Here is a 17,966-nt window from a genome sequence, read left to right on the forward strand (position 1 = left end):
GACACAATGCTGTGCAATATGCTCTAGGATAACCCTACTTGAGCAGAGAGGTCCCCTCCAGCCTGTCCCATTCTGTGATTCTCTGTGTGATTGTGTTTAACTGTACGTGGGCAAAGCTAAGAACCCATGTCACAGCAGTTAAAACCACGATGTTTCTATCCACACACTGACTTTACTGCAGCTCTGTAGCATAAATCAAATAATATATTTTATCACACATGTCTTTTGATGCAATCTAACCTCTTTTAGGTTGCCAAGAAATGCTTTCATTATTAAAATTAAGCTATTGGGTTTGCTCTAAATGGATATGTTGGTAGTTTCAGTGGTGTTGAGTATTAGTTCTTTTTGTATATAAGGAGAAGCTTTGTAATTATTGGTCCAGTCTTGCTGTTCACATAAATATCTTAAGGTTCAAGATATATTGCATTAGAGTTGTTGGGATTATGTGTTATATGGGTTTTTTTGTTTTGTTTTTTTTGTTAATTACACAGCTGATGAGGGAAAGAAATTGACATATTTAAGTGTAGTATTGAAAAAATGTAGAAATCGTTGTTATACGGGCACATAATATCTGTAAACATAAAACATGTTGTATTGATAGTTGTTTTAGTAGCCACAGATTAGCTGTAAATGATAAAAATTAACAAGAAGTTGCTTTTTTCTTACCACAAAATGACTCTGAACATTAAATATCTTTTTAGTCAGAGCTGTTCTTTTGGCCACCAAGTGGTTTTAAACGTTAAACATATTTTAAAAGTATTACTGAGTGTCTGTAAACATTAAATATGTTTTATAAAAGCTGCTTTTCAAACTACTGCCTGCGTGGCTACAAATACAATTTTTCTTTACAGTTGCTTTTCAGCCACTGAGTTATTTTTTTCCTATACATTCAGTTCTATTTATAATTTTTCAGAGAAGAAATAAGTGCAAGCTTTTGCTGGCACAAGGCAGATCTTCATTTATGACAAGTAATCATGTTCTACCCATCTTCTCATAAAAACACTGCAGGTAATAATAGCAAGCCAAATTTTAAAAGGATTTTAATGGCTATTTTGCATGGAAAGTGAGTGCATATGTATGACTAGTATTCTAGTCACCTGTTTTTGTATTTTACTCTGCAGTAAACCAAAATAATAAAAGCAAGCATGGCTGATATTCTGTACTAAGAAACCTAAGAAGTCTAAGAAATCAGTCACTGATGGATTGTTTGAATCAATCAAGTCATCATCAGCCCTAGAGGAGGGCAAAACAGAATGCAAAATAGTCTCAAGATTACTAAGCGAATGGGAGTCACTAAACCAAATATGATTAAAGGCTTTAATTCTGTGTGCAGAAATAACTCTATGTGGCAAATTAGATGTAATCCTAGGAAGGCCTGGAGTGATAAGAAAAGTATTCATGAGAATCTGGCTTAACAAGAGCTAAGAGAAAAATCACTGATCACAAATATACTGTTAAGGACAAATTATTCTCTGTTTAGAGAATCCCATAAGGCTTAAAGTCTACAGCAAAGACACTGCAGATAAAAATAATACCTTAGGAAAAGAAAATCTACATAAACCAGAGGTCTAAAATTATCTGCAGACTGAGGAACAGCATATACATGAGTATCTTTAACTGGAATGTTAGCCAATTAGTAGGTGTATCTGTCTGCCAACCTTGGATTTAATGAGTCCTAGGTACTTAAAATTTCTCCTTGTTCATAGTAAGGAACTGTGGATGCTAAAAGGCAGGAGCAGAGGAATTTTCCAGCTGCTGAAGCATTTTGTGAAGTTTCCCTGTTTCTCAGCTAAAGCATGAGAAACGGAAAGACGGTTTTGTAAACTATCTGCAGGTGCAGGGCTGTTGTGAGAAGAGAGTGGAATTGGTTTTGGTTCACTGAGAATAATATTTTGAAATGGGTGGTTATACTGCTCAGCCACTTACTGTGGTGGGTGGCTAGCCAAGGGACCAGTCATGTAATTTCTCTTTTGCGAACCATGCTATAAAAAGATGGGTTTTTGCCATTAATGGGTCAGCTTCAACCATCTTCTCTGTTCTGAATTCATGTCATTTCTCGCCGTCCCTGGGGACAACAGCGACAAGGAACAGCACAGATAGGCAATCCAGTCCAATATCTGTCCTGTACACTGTAGGTTTTTCCTAACTAATGAACCTTTACAGATCTTGTGGGAACAGGAATCTGACATCCCTCCAGCCTTTGCTCAACAAGGATCCTGATAGAGCTGATTGAAACCTTTCCACAAGAGATACTTTTGCTAAGTTTCTGTACAACTGAAAGGTGCAAACATGTAATTTTCTTAAAACTTTTTATGAAAAACCAGATGGCTGCTTAGTGAGTCATCCCACAGGTTAGGTGGTAACTGGAAAATTACACAGGTGGTTTCTGTATTAGTAAAGGAGCATTCTTTATATCACCCTGACAAGCCAAGCTCTGGCTGGCTTGGAACCCATAGGCAAGGCAGTATTCTCTGAAGCTGGGAACCTGATGGGTTTGCCTGTTCCCTGATGTGTCTTCCACATAGTTGATGACAAGACAGGTTGTCACACTTTCTAGACAAGCTAGTCAGCCTGCAAGCTAAACAGGTCATAACTAAGTAGGAGGAAGACCAATGGAAATGAAAGAAGCTGTTCTCTTTGCTAAAATCTCAGTGGTGCCAGTATTGTTTTCTGGAGTGCAATTTCATTTTTCTTTTTTTCTGGAATGATGCAGGATGAAGTGAAAATCCAAAACTATCTGAAATATCATAGTAAAGTAAAATTTCACTGTCTAGACATCCTTACTTGCCAGTTATGTCTGAACACCTTTTGTGAAGAAGCCAGCAGTAAATGTGAGATCATTGAGGATTAGAGAGGCAAAGACTGGAAATAGAAGGCGAGTTGACTTCAGGCAGGTGTGAAAGTAAAGAATGACAGCAGAGGAAGAGGAAAATCTTTACAGCCTGTTCAGCTTTCACTGCAAGAGCTACTGGAGAGAAATCAACACCTTTAATACTGCCTTGGACTTGATTTAGGTTGACACCGCTAAAGAGACAGCTATTATTTCTGTTAACAAACCTCAGGTCTGTTATTTTACTTTCATAAAAAACTTTAAGGGTGTTAATGTGTAAGCACTCAAGGTATCAGTATTCCTATGGAGCAGTCTTGAGGGAAAAAGGAAACAGCAATCAGTAGCCAAGAGGACCTCCAGCCAAGGATTACCTGACACCATTCTGCACCATGATTGATGGAGAATGTTGCTGCTGGTACTCTCAGGGGTGTAATTTCAGCTGACCATTCACATCTTGGTACACATTGTTAGCAACTGATGGTTTTCACTGGAAATACTTTTTTGACTGCTAGTCATCCCACTGAGGTTGGCATGGTGTTTTGGGAATAGATATTCTAAATGGTAAAGGATAATATGAATCCTAACAGACAGCCCACTAATATGACAGTCAAGAGGCCTATATCTGGAGATTATGTCTTCAATCATGTCTTTCATCTTCCATCTGTGTTTATTGCTGTTAATACAGCAAACATCAGTTTTATCATTTGTTTTGATCTAAAGAAGTAGCCCAACTTATCTGAAACATAAGATAATTATGTAGCTAAGATTCCCATTTTGCAGAAACATCACCTTAGAAACCTATCTATCCTCCTGTCTCTGTAAATTTCCAGAACTAGAGCCTGGGAGAAGGTTAAACACACATTTAGGCAGATTATAATGTCACAGCCTATTTGGGACTAAGTTGTATCCAAGTAAAATTTACTGCTTCTCTATCTCTTAAAAAGGATTGTTGTTTGGGTTTGCATGCACGGATTTTTCTAATCCCCATTTTGTTAGGACTAGTGGCTGTACATTGCCTAAATTCATCGTGTCATCCTACAAAACTTTTTCTTTTCTGATTTTTAACATTTTTGACTTTTAGTCTGAGGGATAAAAGGTGTGTAGGAACAGATGATTTAGCTTTGGTGTAATCCTACCTACTGAATACATTTCTATCATGCCACATCTTTTTGTCTCCTCCCTAAATTAGACAGATTAAATCTTTAAAGTGTTATGCGGAAAACTTTTCATTCTCAATCACTTTCACTGCTTGCCTCTGAGCCCCCGTTACTTTTGCTGTCTTTTTAGTGATAAAGCAGCAGTAATCAATATTTTCAACAGCCTTGAGAGAATTCAGATGAGAAAGATGCCTGAAAGGCAGGTTCAAGTTCTCAAGCTTGCAATTTATGGTCTTGCAAGAGGTGTTACAGACACAGATGCTCAAATTATCAGCCCTACTTGCTGCTTCTCTGGTTCAGTAGCTCCAAATCCATCCACTTTTTCTTGCTGCTTTCACTCCATATCACCTTATGCCTGAACAAGAACCAAACCCTTTCAGACAGTTTTCAACTGATGCTTGATAGTCCTGGGATTCTTTCATGATTCTTCTTTGTGATTCTGAATGAATCCTTTTTTCACAGGTTTTAAGTCCTAAACCAATATTAATCACTGAGCATAATTCAGTGAGACATAGTGCCTTGTTGTTCAAACAGGGGATGATCCTGTGTGCCTTCCAAAGATCATCCAGTTCCTAGTACAGTGGAGGGAGGGTGAAATCTTACCCTAGCTGAGTAGTAAAAATAGCTTTGCTATGATATATTAAAGCACTGGTTTTGATCGTTTTGTTTGCAATACTGGTGAGGGAATAAGGAGGGGAACTCTTAACGTTTGTGGAGAGAGAGGCAGTGAGAGAACAAACATAAACAGCTGTTTTTATTTCACACAACCCAGATTCAGACACTGCTGTACTAGGAATTGCTGCAACATAAAATGTTGGATAATCAGTTCCTACATCAGCTTTTCTTTGTAAGAAATAAGCAAAAGCAAATTCTAAGCTTTTCCTTCTGAAGAAAATCTTACTTAAATGACCCGAAAGGCACCAAGATGTCAGACTGTCTACCTGAATCAAAAGATTGTAGCAAGGCATCCGCTCCTTAAATTCCAAAATCCATATGAAGCTAGTAATTGAACTGGCAAGTTGTAAAGAAGGAATCCTCTCTTTGGGCCACTGCACAGCAATAAGAGGTCTTTGAATGGCTGATTTAAAGGAAAGATAAGGGATAAGAACTGCACCAGCACATCCTACTGATTTACAGTAGGGTTGAAGTTGTGGCAGTTCAGTAATACCTCTACTGCAATCTGGATGCTTTATATTTTAGCCATCTTTATCGATTTACTTTGGTTAGCACAAGGGGACAGTAACAGTGATGACAGGACAGATTTTATGGCAGCATAGTGCAAGAGACTTTGGGACACTAACTCACCAGCTACCTTGCAGGAATGTCCTGATGGTTCATTTCACATAATCACAGAACCACAGAATCACCAAGTTGGAAGAGACCTCTAAGATCATCAATATTACAGCTGGTGGTGGGGTCCGAGGCTGCGACCCAGGAAGAGGTGACCGGTCCGGGGAGATGGTCCCGAAAGGAATCGCCTTCCCGAGGCCCGGTGTCTTCCTCTCAGCTGCTGGCAGAGGGGCCCCTGCAGAGGCTGTCAGCTCTTTAGTGATTATCAGCTTGTGGTTTCAGCTCAGATCTGCAGGGCAGCCTCTAGGCCAAACCAGACCAGAGAGAGAGATGAGAAGGCCCGTGTGGCTGGTTCCGCATGAAGGGAGCTTTATTGTGGGTTCCCTCCGGCGAAGGGGGGAACCAGGGACGAGAACTCTCTCACAGGGGCAAATTGGTCTTGCTTTTATAGGGATACAGGGGATCAGCAAGGGACCAATGGATTACAGAGGGTCTGGGACAGACCAAAGGGTTACAGAACGATCTGCATAGGGTCTCCCAAAGGATTGTGGGTCTACCTTTCCTGCCATGATCCAAAAGTAGTTGCCTTTCCAGGGAGTCCTGCTGGGAGATTGCTCAATCTCTTTATCTCAGCAGACATCCCTCCAGGGCAGTGGCTGGGCATATCCCACACATCAAGTCCAACCCATGCCCTAACACCTCAACTAAACCATGGCACCAAGTGCCACATTCAATCTTTCTTTAAACACATGCAGGGAAGGTGATTCTACCACCTTCCGGGACAGACAATTCCAGTACTTCACCACTCTTTCTGTGAAAAACTTTTTCCTAATATCCAACCTATATTTCCCTTGGTGCAGCTTGAGGCTGTGTCCTCTTGTTCTGTGAGCTGCTGCCTGGAGAAAGAGACCACCCCCCACCTGACTACAGCTACCTTTCAGGAAGTTGTAGAGAGTGATAAGGTCACCTCTGAGTCTCCTTTTCTCCAGGCTAAACAAGCCGATCTCCCTCAGTCATTCCTCATAGGGCTTGTGTTCCAAGCCCCTCACCAGCCTTGTCGCCCTCCTCTGGACGCGCTCAAGCACCTCAACGTCCTTCCTGAACTGAGGGGCCCAGAACTGGACACAGCACTCAAGATGTGGCCTTACCAGTGCTGAGTACAGGGGAAGAATGGCCTCCCTGCTCCTGCTGGCCACACTGTTTTTGATACAGGCCGGGATGCTGTTGTCCTTCTTGGCCATCAAGGCGCACTGCTGGCTCATGTTCAATCGCCTATCGACCAGCACCCCCAGGTCCCTTTCTGCCTGGGCACTGTCCAGCCACACCGTCCCCAGCCTATAACATTGCAGGGGGTTATTGTGGCCAAAACGCAGGACTCAGCACCTGGACTTATTAAACTTCATCCTATTGGACCCTGGCCATCCCTTCAACCATTACAGGTCTCTCTGCAGAGCTTTCCTACCTTCCAACAGATTGATACATGCTCCCATCTTAGTATCATCTGCAAATTTACTAATGAAAGACTCAGTACCCTCATCCATGTCATCAATAAAAATACTGAACAGAACTGGCCCCAGACCCCTGAGGGACACTAGTACTGACTGGTCACCAGCTGGATGCAGCACCATTCACCACCACTCTCTGTGCCCAGCCATCCAGACAGTTCTTAACCCAGCAAAGAGTGCTCCTGTCCAAGCCATGGGCTACCAGCTTTTCCAGGAGTATGCTGTGGGAGACAGTGTCAAAGCCTTGCTGAAGTCCAAATAGACAACATTTCCAGGGCTGCTGTTGCCCAGACTGCCTATATTAAAGACTACATGAGGCTGCACCTCTCACACTGCAAATGTGTTCCATGATTTGAGTGTTGACTTCCTTGTGAACACAGTGTGCATTACGTCAGTACTGTTCTTATAAACAGTAGAGATTTTAGAATCTTTAGTAAGGTCTTGTTCACAAAACCTTTTAATCAGCACATTGTCAGGCCAGAGTTTTAAAGGTAACTTGACACTGAGAGTTTTACAAGCATCTTGTGGATAATATTTTTCCTTGATATGACTAAGTTTAGGGCATATAAATGGTTTTGAAAACTCTAGTCAGTCTTTAAGACTCCCAAACATCTTTTAATATCTTGAGCTGTACCAGTAAGTTCCTCAAGCTATACTGAGAATCCCTTATCTGTAGACACCTAACTTTTGCTGACTTGCATTATAAATATGAGTCAACATGTCCTTGAAATTTGGACAGGTACTTGGAGCAATGTCTCTGGAGCCCAATCAGATCAGACACAAATCAAATTCAGCACTACTACAGTAAGTGAGGGCATGCCATGCAGGGTTAGACATCCACACACATTTATTTGTCTGATTCAACATGAAGTATCTTAGCACCTCCCTGAAACTATTAAAAAAGTAAGATTCCATGATTTTTTTTCCATGGGTACCTAAAATGTCATCTATGTCTGCCCCCAATATGCTTGCACATAGAAGCATCTGAACTTTACACTGCTGAGAAGCTAGAAGCCAATTAATGCCCAAGCACTGTCAGAAATCATAAAGTAGATATACCTAATTCTCTTTCACAAGCCAGTCAGTGACATTTTCAGAGTTCAGAGTTACATCCCATGAAAAATGTGGCTGGAGGAGAGGTTACATGTTTTTCGTTTTGCAGTGAGGTAGGTAGAAAACTCACACAAGATGCTGCAGATGCAGCTTTAATACTTTCCCTTTTTTGAATACCCCCTCCTTATGTTTTAACCACCAGAGTCTTTGTAGTTTTTTTTTCCTTCTCCCTTTTTTTGGCCTGATGAATATTTGATGATCCTACATAAAACAGATCAGCTTCCTCCTTTTTTCAAAAGAGTGATGCTCTTGAGAGAGCATTCACTTAGGAGGTAGGAAATAAGCATTCAACCACCATATTCAACCAAGGAGAGTGACTTAAAATAATCTGTAGTTCATGTATGCACTGAGCAGTCAGCGGGGCAACATCATCTGCTTCTGCATTTTGTCACAATAGTGTTGCTTTAAACGGTTAACACAGAAAAGGGTTCAAAAATGTTATCATCAGTAAATAATTTCTGAGAAAGTAGGTATCTAGGATACACCTTTTCTCATTGGTATTTCTTACAGGCTACAGCACCTTTTCACTAATAAGCTCACTTGTATGGATCTCTTTGTTAGGCATCTAAATAACACCAAAGAGAAAAAAAAAACTGCATCTGGGCTTACTGCATTTTGCAGTGGGTCTTTTTATGATTCATGCCCTCAGTATTGTTGCATATAAAGGCATCTTGTAACATCACTTCTCTGTTTTATAGGTGTAGTGTTGGAGTTGGTGAAAACTGAGAAGGAATATTCATTTCAGAGGTTGATTCTTAATGCTTATTTGTTACCAGAACTGACAAAACACAGATGGGATGTGTGTGCAAGGGAACTGGGGGAAATTACCTTAAAAAATAGTATGTCTTTTAAAATATGCTTGTGAAGGTGCCAGGGAAAAAGAAAAAAATGTTGATGAATAGAAAAAAATATGTAGTAAAAAGTTAGTAAAGCAGGTAAATAATAGGACAATATTTTAATGCTCATTAAAAAAATATGAGCATGAGTAGTGTGTTGATAACCATGATGTCTGCTTTTATGTATGGGGGAAAGACTGTGCATGGATTATTTAAAATTGAGATCTGACTATATATTTAGTTAGTTAGTTAGTTAGTTAGTTAGTTTTATTTGGGATTAGGACAAAATCTTGGTCTTTGGACAAAATCAATACCTTGTATTGTATTTTATTCAGAAATTTTAAGGAGAAGACAAGAGTCTTTGAATACTGAATACAAGAAAATTTTAGATAACTGATACATAGGCCTGGATTTGATTTTTAACAGATGTAGATTAATCTCTAAAATGATAAGACAACAAATGTTAAGCAAATATGTTCCTCTGAAATGTAGAACTCTGTTTTTATGAGTTAAGCAGGATATCTAGGCCATATTTAGTCACGCTTAACTTTAGCTCTGGTATTTCATAAATTCAGAATTTTATGAATATCAAGGCTTGCTTATCTCACAGGTTTTAGAATTTATGAATAGGCATAAAGATGTTGGGGGATGGCATAGAAAGGAAAAATTCTAGAATGGAATCCTCACCTAAGAAGGGTCAGACTGCACTTCAGCCTGGACAACAGTCAGATACGCTCTGCCTTTACTATTTTAATTATCTTTATTTATTCTGATTTTTTTTTTTTTTTGGCCAGTTGTGCCAACTTAAGCATTGCTTTTTATCTGATCTCCAGAGACAAGTGATTTTGATTATCAAAATAGAGAGAGAAATGCAAATTGGGAGGAAAAAATGCCAGAGTAGGCTCAGAATAACTCTAATGAGTAAGTGATTTAAACTCCTGTCTGGTAAGAATTGTAAGTTCCTACCTTAATCATTTTAACAGTGTGAAGTACAGAGTTAGGCCTTTTTGTATCTCCCTTAACTAGAATTTTCTGTATCCTAGCTGTGCCATACAAATATTGAAATTCTTGTATTTATGCATTTAGGTATGGTCACAATCTATTTGCATGTTGTTCAGGTCTTTTTTTTTTGTCTTGTATCTTGTTTAAAGAACATAACACATTGCAATGAAACCGAGGCATTAAAGAAACCCTCAAATAAGATAAAAGGGCTTTAAATTAAAATTATAAAAGAATACTGCACCCTTCCTACAGAGACACTTATAGCATCATTGTCTGATTTTACTCCTTTCTTTCAAAGTTCAGGTATTTTAATTAAAGAAACGTCATTTTTCAACACATTTCTTTATAAAGCTAACAGATTACCAGTGAAATATTTGCAAAGTCTATATACAGCTATAGCTATGTACACCTTGAATCACATCAAGAGAAGGCTATGTTGTAGGGGTGATGGCTCAGAACTGCCAAATAAGAGAAAGTGTTCTCAAAGAATAATTGTTGTAAGTCCTGTAACAAAGACTTGTCTGTCCATAGTGCAGTGACAGCAGAGGAAGGCAAACAAATGTTTTTTGCTTACATTTTACAGCTGGGAAGTTAGACAGATAAGGAAAGTTTGAGCTTAGATTTTTTCCTTGGAGCTGTCTGATTGCCAGTTATGCCCCAGAATTTTTGGTTATTGATAAGGAACAGAAGAACATGATGAAGGAATGACCATGGAGAAAGGAAATGAAACTGTGTACTGTATTACCATATATCCTTCAATTATTTCAGTAATAAATTCCGATTACTTACTTTAAAATAGAATTACTTGATCACACTGGCTTCAGTACCTTTTAAAGGTTTCTTTAAATGAAACCTATGCCAAGTGATGTACTGAGTAGTTCTGTTCTTAAAGGTTTTGCTTACAATCAGGCTTTCATTCATATTTTAGATGAATCCAAGGCTGTGCTTACCCAAGATATTTGGGCCATGGAGTGATGTAATAGCATTCATAAGTGAAAGTCCTGACCTGGCCTGGTATTTGTAATTTTACCCAGGGATAACTCTCCATGAAAAGAGAATAACTTCTACTGCCACTCTTTGATCAGTGTAAGCTTTTGTCAACACTCAAATGACAGGGAAGGGAGGAGGGTAAGCCACCCTGGGTGGCAGGGGGAACTCAGAACACTGAGGAAGAAGCCAAGGGAAGTCCCAGAAAAAGACACCTTGAAGCACTCCTGCAGGTGAGTTTCAGTGCTGAGCTCCTGCTAAAGGTGCTCAGCAGTTCTCTGACTAAATATCTGGGGAAGTGAGGTGTTCTGAACATACATCTTTTCCATACCAGAATGGGGATACCTCATTGGTGAGGACTGTGGAGATGTGGAGTGACACTATCTCGCAGGCTTTCTGAGTGGTGATTTTCAACACTACCTTTTAAATACTCAAATAATGAGGCAGAAATTCACAATTTTGGGTGCTTTCCTTGAGATAGCCTAGAGTTAATGAACCCCTTTGTTTCTGATTTTGCGCACACATCTGTCTTCAGCACATTTCTGCTCCCTCGGGCGTATGTATAGGACCATGCAGCCGTCCTTGGTGACTGGACTAAGTTTCACAGGTCACGCACACTTGTTTTTGTTCATCACACATTGTGCTAGCAAATACTTAATCCCTGTCATAAACTTTTCTGATAAAAAATAAAAAATACAGTTTTCACTGTTATAAATATCTTCATTTTTATCATCAGGAACATAAACACCTTTAAAATCTTGTCTGTACTGTCTGCTCATCCATATTGTACTCTGTCTTATCCAAACTAGACAAATAAAGTGCCATATTTAATTATTTCTCTAACATGGGGGGAAGAAATGGGGCCCCTGGTGTTTTGATTTTTTTTTTTTTTCCATGGATACCTGAACTACACACACTTAACACTGTATTCCAATTTGCAGAACACCAAATATTGTACACTGAAAGTGTAGTGGGATTAGTTAATATTTTCCATGAAAATTTTCAGGCTTTTTCATTCAAAAGAAAATCTGACAGAATTTCAGAGTATTAAGGTAAAACAGTCTGAGAGTTGTAGAACTGCAACTTCATTTCCACATGCAGAAATAGATAACTCATGCTCTTAGATGAATTTATGTATCTGAGTAACTCAGAGCCTCGTTATTCTCCTCAATGTTTTTTTCCCCTAATCTCCCATCTCCATTTAGGGACTCCCTTCCGACAATGAAGTAGTACTGCAATATGAGGCATGGAGCCTAGCCAGAACTCCCAGGCCCATATTAATTCTGTTTCTTTATTTTGTTTGCTATTTCATGTTTTGTTTTTCCAGTTCCACATGAGACATACGTGTATATTAGCAAATACACTTTTTTTGTTATTTACCTATGGGTGGAAAAAGAATTCCCATTTTCTGAAAAATCTCACATTTTTAGAAGGAAAAGGAATCTTCCAATACAGAGAAGATTGTGAGTCTAACTCATTTAAAACCAAGAGCACTGCTCCATATAGCGGTATATTCTGAAAATCCAATTGAAAAGGTTATGAAAATCATATCTTTCACTAGGCTGATGAATTCCCATGATCTTCTATTTTTACAGATTCACATCAGTTCTGAATGTTTTTCCATTGTATTTGTAAATTAGTTCTACTTTTCAATAAATATTCAAGCGTTCCTACAGGTCTTATGCCCCAAATCTGCAAAACAGTGCATCATTTAGTCTTAAACTTAATTTCAAGCATATTGAAATACTTCTTTAAAATAGATTTAAAGCATGCAGCTTTTAATTTTAAATTGCTTTTTTGTAATGTGTTCACATGATCCACATTGACTACATGCTCACGAAATGAAGAATATTGAGGAAAATTCTGCTAAGAATTTAAGGTAACAGGAAAACTATATAAGAATACCAGTCATTTGCTGAGAGTTTTATCTTAAGACATATTTTCTCATCTGTAGTTTAGTACAGTGGTGACATACAGAATTCAGTGCTGTTCTTTTTTTTTTTTTGGCTAGAGGCCATAGGAAAGACTGATGACCTTTAAAGGTGCTTTTTTTCCAGACACTTGTTGGGTTCTTTTTCTAAGAAGCAGCTTGCTTACATTTGTACTACAGGAAATGGCATGTCACACCTTGGTAATGTACAATATATTTGCCTGTGGCACTGCTCACTTTCATTAAGCAGATCTTTAACTTGTGAGCAGAAATTACATTTTCCTTTCTTGCCCATTTTTCATCTGGGGAACCACACTGGCACAGTATTTTCTTGTTTCACAAGTCTATGCTTTTGTTTTGAAGTACATAGGCTGTTGTCCTGGAGAATTGTCAGGACCTAATCTTATTGGAGGGTCAGAGGTGAAAAACTATTTACCTTTCTTGTAACTTTTTTTTAATTTTTCTTTTTGTGACATGCAAATAATGAGTTTTGACATACAAGTAGTCTGTACAGCTAACTGCTTTTTCTTAGTTCACTGACCTGAAAGATTAGTACCACCTAAAAAAAATTACTTGTTTTGTAATCAAAAAAGATTGAAGATTTGAAAAGATTGAAAATTTGAAACACAAATAATTTGACCTTTGTTACTATTATTTCAGAGAAAATCGTGGTAAAAGTGTTCGGCACAAATATAGACAGATCTTTGATTAAAATGAACCTCAGTTTTTCAGTAATTTTTCTACATCCAAAATTAAAACAGTGTTTAGGATTATGTTCCCAAGGGGAAAATAAACAACATTGAAAAGCCTTGTAAAGACTTCTTAACATATGAAATGTTTATAACTAAAGCTTTCACTGAAGATAAATTATCTTTCTGCAGCCTGGCTGTTGCAAACTTCTGTGTAGGTTCAATTGGGCACTAAGAAATGGATCCGAGATCAGCTTGGGGACTACATGATACTCTTGTGCATATCAAGATGATTTTAACACTAGAGTTCCCACCATGTCAGTATGCAAGAGGAATGTAATTGCAGATCTTTCAACATAGTTAAAATGTTCATAAATATTAAATGTTTCCAAATTTTTGAGGGTTTTGCATAGATATCTCCCAGTATTTTTCTCCTCTCTCATGTGACAAGTATCAGCATAGGGTTTCTTTTCCTCTAGAAGAGGTTTAACACTGTATCGTTTATTCCATGCACCTTGAGTATTTCAAAAGAACAAGCAGAACCAGGTCATGTTCAGGTCATTCACTATTCCATCTCTCCACCTCCGATCCCAGCTGGCTTAATCCATTCTTGTGCTTGTCATTAGGCTGTTCAGCTCTGATCACCCTGATGACATTGGATGGGTGCACTGCACAGTCAAAGCTGGGGCTTCTGATCTCCAGTTATCCTCAAATTTACTACAGTAGCTTTCACTAATAAACAGTTTTATTAAGCTACTAGGAAGAACTTGATAAATCATCTTTCTATGCTTGATAACCCCACTGAGCCTTTAAAGACCAGGTGATAATACTGAGGAGCTGCATTAAATTCTAACAGAAGTTAAACTAACCTGAAGAAGGAATATATTATTGTGCCTAAGAATTTAATTTATATTGCCATTTTTGTAGGTGAAAACATCATTAATGTTTGCAATCCCATATGGATTTTATTACACTATTCAGATTACCTCTGGGAAAATTATAATCACAAAATGCAAAAGATTTAAGTAAGATCAAGTGAGTGATTCTCTGGCCAAGGGAATGGGAGCTGGACATTTGCAGAGGACCTTATTCAGCTGTCCACGTGTGCTGTCAGCCCCAAAGGTGAGTATCTAGAGGTGTCTATTCACACCTGGCTCCAGGCACAAGACAGGTAGAGGCCAAAGAGCAAGAGTGTTTGGGAGCTAGACTGTGAAGGGTCTCAGAGTCAGGTAGCTCCCTGAAGCTGTTGTTCCTGCTGCTGTGCAAAGTGTGGGCGATCTGGAGTGAGGACTCTGAGACACACAAGTTAGCCTGAAAGACCCAGGAAAGGACAGGTATTTTGTAAGCAAAACATAACTGAAATAACTCGTGGCTAAGGTATAACCTTTGTGACCTATTATACCTGTTATGGTTTGTGTTTTCAAAAGCATGGCCTTACTTTAACAAGATGGCAGAGCTGATGGTGGCTCTTCTGAGGGCAGTGCAGAAGGGGACCAGAGAGCTCTGTAGCTGGCACTGTGCCCTAAGCCATGAGCCAACTCATGCCATGTACCTGGCTGTTCCGAGTGAGGCTCCAACAGAACCCAGATCTTTCTTCTCTGTTGCAAGTTCTACAAAGTGAAGCACTGGGATCAGTGTCAATATCAAAAGGTAAAAAAGAGAATCGAGCTCTCTGACAAGCAGCAGTTTTACATTAATGCATCTCTGGTATGAGGGAAGTTGTTTCAGTTCTCTAGAGTTATCTTGAGGTATCTAAAGATTCTGAGTTTGTGTTTCAGTCTGCAGAAAGTGCTAAGTGCTATGCTAGGCAAGTGTGATACTTTTGCAGAAAAAAAAAAAGCTAGAAAAAGGGGAAAATAACTTATTTTCTCCTGATGTTATATTGCAATTTGTTTAACCCCTAAAAATTGTCTTTAAGGAGATTTTTTGGCTAGAGAGTAGGAAACTAAACACAGGTCTGTGTTAAATTTCAGCTGAATATGATTTGAAATTGAGGTGATGTTAAAACCTGAAAAGAATAGTTCAAAAACTGAGGAAAAAAAAAAAAGATGCTTCAAGGAAAAGGGAAAAAAGAAAGGAAAAAAAAAATCCATATCACATCAGTCTAAACTGTGGTGCATCAGAAGTATCAGTATGGGACGGCACGTATTTACTACATCTCAGTGTGCTGTTCCAATGTCTTTGGACTTGCTGCTCTGTGTAATCACCACTCCCTGTTGGATTCCATGTAAATTCCAAGTGCAAGCAATACTTATTTCTTCTGGAAGCATTTCGCTCTACAAAACTACTACACAAGGTGATACAATATTCCCATCCGTCAGTGGTCCCCTTTTTCTTGCAGCCTTATCTTTCAGCCCTTAGGGACTGAAGCTGCATCTGCTGCGGAGCTGTTTCTGTAATAGCTCTCTGAGAGCCTATTCCAGGTAGTCTCTAATTAGACACACCCAGATGGTGGGCACTGAGCAGATGTCCTGCCAGCTTGAGGTAGATGTGGAAGAAAGTTTTCTCTTGGCTCCCCGCAGTTTGTCTTTCTAATGTTCTTTTTTTTTTCTCCATTTTTCTTCACAGTGAGCATTTGAAATGTTTTCTCACCATTTCTAACATATGAAGCAAACTCAAGCACTGTAGTCTGAGGTACTAAATATTCACAGTGTTTGGTGTAGTCTGAAGCCTAGACATATTGAACTCATGTTACCCAAATGCTGTCATGAACAAAACTGCTCACTTGTGTTTTGATACACAATCTTTATCAGCAATTAAGATTTTATTCTTGGAAACTAATTAACAATTATGTTCCTACTGCCAGAGACATAAGTAAACACACTCAATCATGTCTGTGTATCCAGCCTTGCAGATGAAATGAATGCAGCTAGATGGAATAGAGTCTGATGTTTTCAGTCACATGAGTAAACATAAGAAGCAGATCTCCAAAGTACAAAACAGATATTTTCTGACAGCTTCTTTTCACAGTAGAATTGTACTTTAAATGTTTAGCCACATCTGACTTTGAAAAGGTTTTGAGGCAGAATATTTACTTACCCAGCAATTTGACCATCATGTTCACAGTGCTGTGTTTCATGCTCCATTTGCCATAAATGTTGAAATGTTTTTCACAGTATTTGGGACAATAACAATTTTAATTAAAAAGTTCCCATATTATTCCTCCACCTTTCTAAATGTAATCACATGCAGAATAACAAAAAAAAAAAAAAAAAATTAATAATAAAAGCTCAAGTGGATTTGCAGTAAAGTGTTCTGTAATCACTTGTGTTTCAAGAGATTTAACAAAGTCAGTCCTCAGATATAATTTTTTTATTGTATTTTCTTTTTTTTTTTTTAATAAAATGATTTAATTTACTTAAAAACAATGATCACAAAGTGGCTGTGCACCAGACAATACTTTATGATGCAAAGATTTGTAAAATATGCAACTTGGGAACTTGTGCTGGTTTTGGCTGGGGTAGAGTTAATTTTCTTCACAGAGGCTGGTATGGGGTTGTGTTTTGGATTTGTGCTGAACACAGGGTTGGTAATACTTTCTGAGTATTTTTGGTTTTGTTATTGCTGAGCAGGGCTTACACAGAGCCAAGTCTTTTTCTGCCTTTCACACCGCCACACTGGTGAGGAAGTTGGGCGTTCTTGGGAGGCTGGGAGGAGACACAGACAAGAGAGGTAACCCAAACTGACCAAAGGGATATTCCAGACCATATGACATGCTCAGTATATACATTTCAGGGAAGAAGGAGGAAGTGGGGGGCATTTGGAGTGATGATGTTTGTCTTCCCAAGTCACTGTTCTGTGTCATGGGGCCCTGCTCTCCTAGAGATGGCTGAACACCTGCCTGTCCATGGCAAGCAGTGAATTAGTTCATTGTTCCTCTTTGCTTGTGTGCACAGCTTTTGCTTTCCCTGTTAAAATGCCTTTATCTCAACCCATTAATTTTTTACCTTTTGTCCTGATTCTCTCCCCGGTTCTACTGGTGGAGGAGTGAGTGAGCAGCTGTAATAGGACTTGGTGGCTGGCTGGGGTTAAACCACAACAGTCCTTTTTGGACAATAACAAAAAAATTCTCTTTATTATCAACCCTGTTTTTGGCACAAATCCAAAACATAGCCTCATACAAGCCACTGTGAAGAAAATTAAATCCACCCCAACCAAAACCAGCACAGGACTGAAGATAAATTTGAAACTTGGAAGGCTGCTTTTGTGAATCAGAATGCTTTTCTTGAGGAGGTTTTGAGCACAGCTTTACAGACCTCCCTGTCAAAAAACACAACTAAAATATGTTTACATCACTATTTTGGGGGTATTTGCATGATATTAGATTTTCACAATCCATGTTCTTGCACACTACTTTCTGTTTTGGCATTTCTTGGAAGGAAGTATTTCAGACTCTGTTATCTTTAAATATCTTGTTTTCTTTGAATGTCTTATATGAGAATTACAGTGGTTTTCAATTGATGAATATGTAGGTTTTCCACTAAGAACTTCTTAGTCATGCTAGTAAGCTGAAAGGCAAGAAAATAACAGAGATGTATGGAAGGGAAATGCTATTTATATTTCATCCTTTAAAGAAAAGAGAGGGAGGGAGGGAGGGAGGGAGGGAGGGAAGGAAGGAAGGAAGGAA

At 38.7% G+C, this 17,966-nt stretch overlaps 1 protein-coding gene across 2 annotated transcripts in view; it reads left to right on the top strand.

Annotated features, from left to right (window-relative positions):
* LOC121674448 (cadherin-12) overlaps positions 1–17,966 on the top strand; it is a 430,502-nt gene that overhangs the window by 313,067 nt on the left and 99,469 nt on the right. The gene's annotated exons all lie outside the window — the stretch shown is intronic.

This window comes from Corvus kubaryi, unplaced genomic scaffold (genome assembly GCF_017639235.1).
Source record: "Corvus kubaryi isolate FWS band 111438036 unplaced genomic scaffold, C.kubaryi_AGA036_p1.0 68, whole genome shotgun sequence".
Taxonomy (NCBI): domain Eukaryota; kingdom Metazoa; phylum Chordata; class Aves; order Passeriformes; family Corvidae; genus Corvus; species Corvus kubaryi.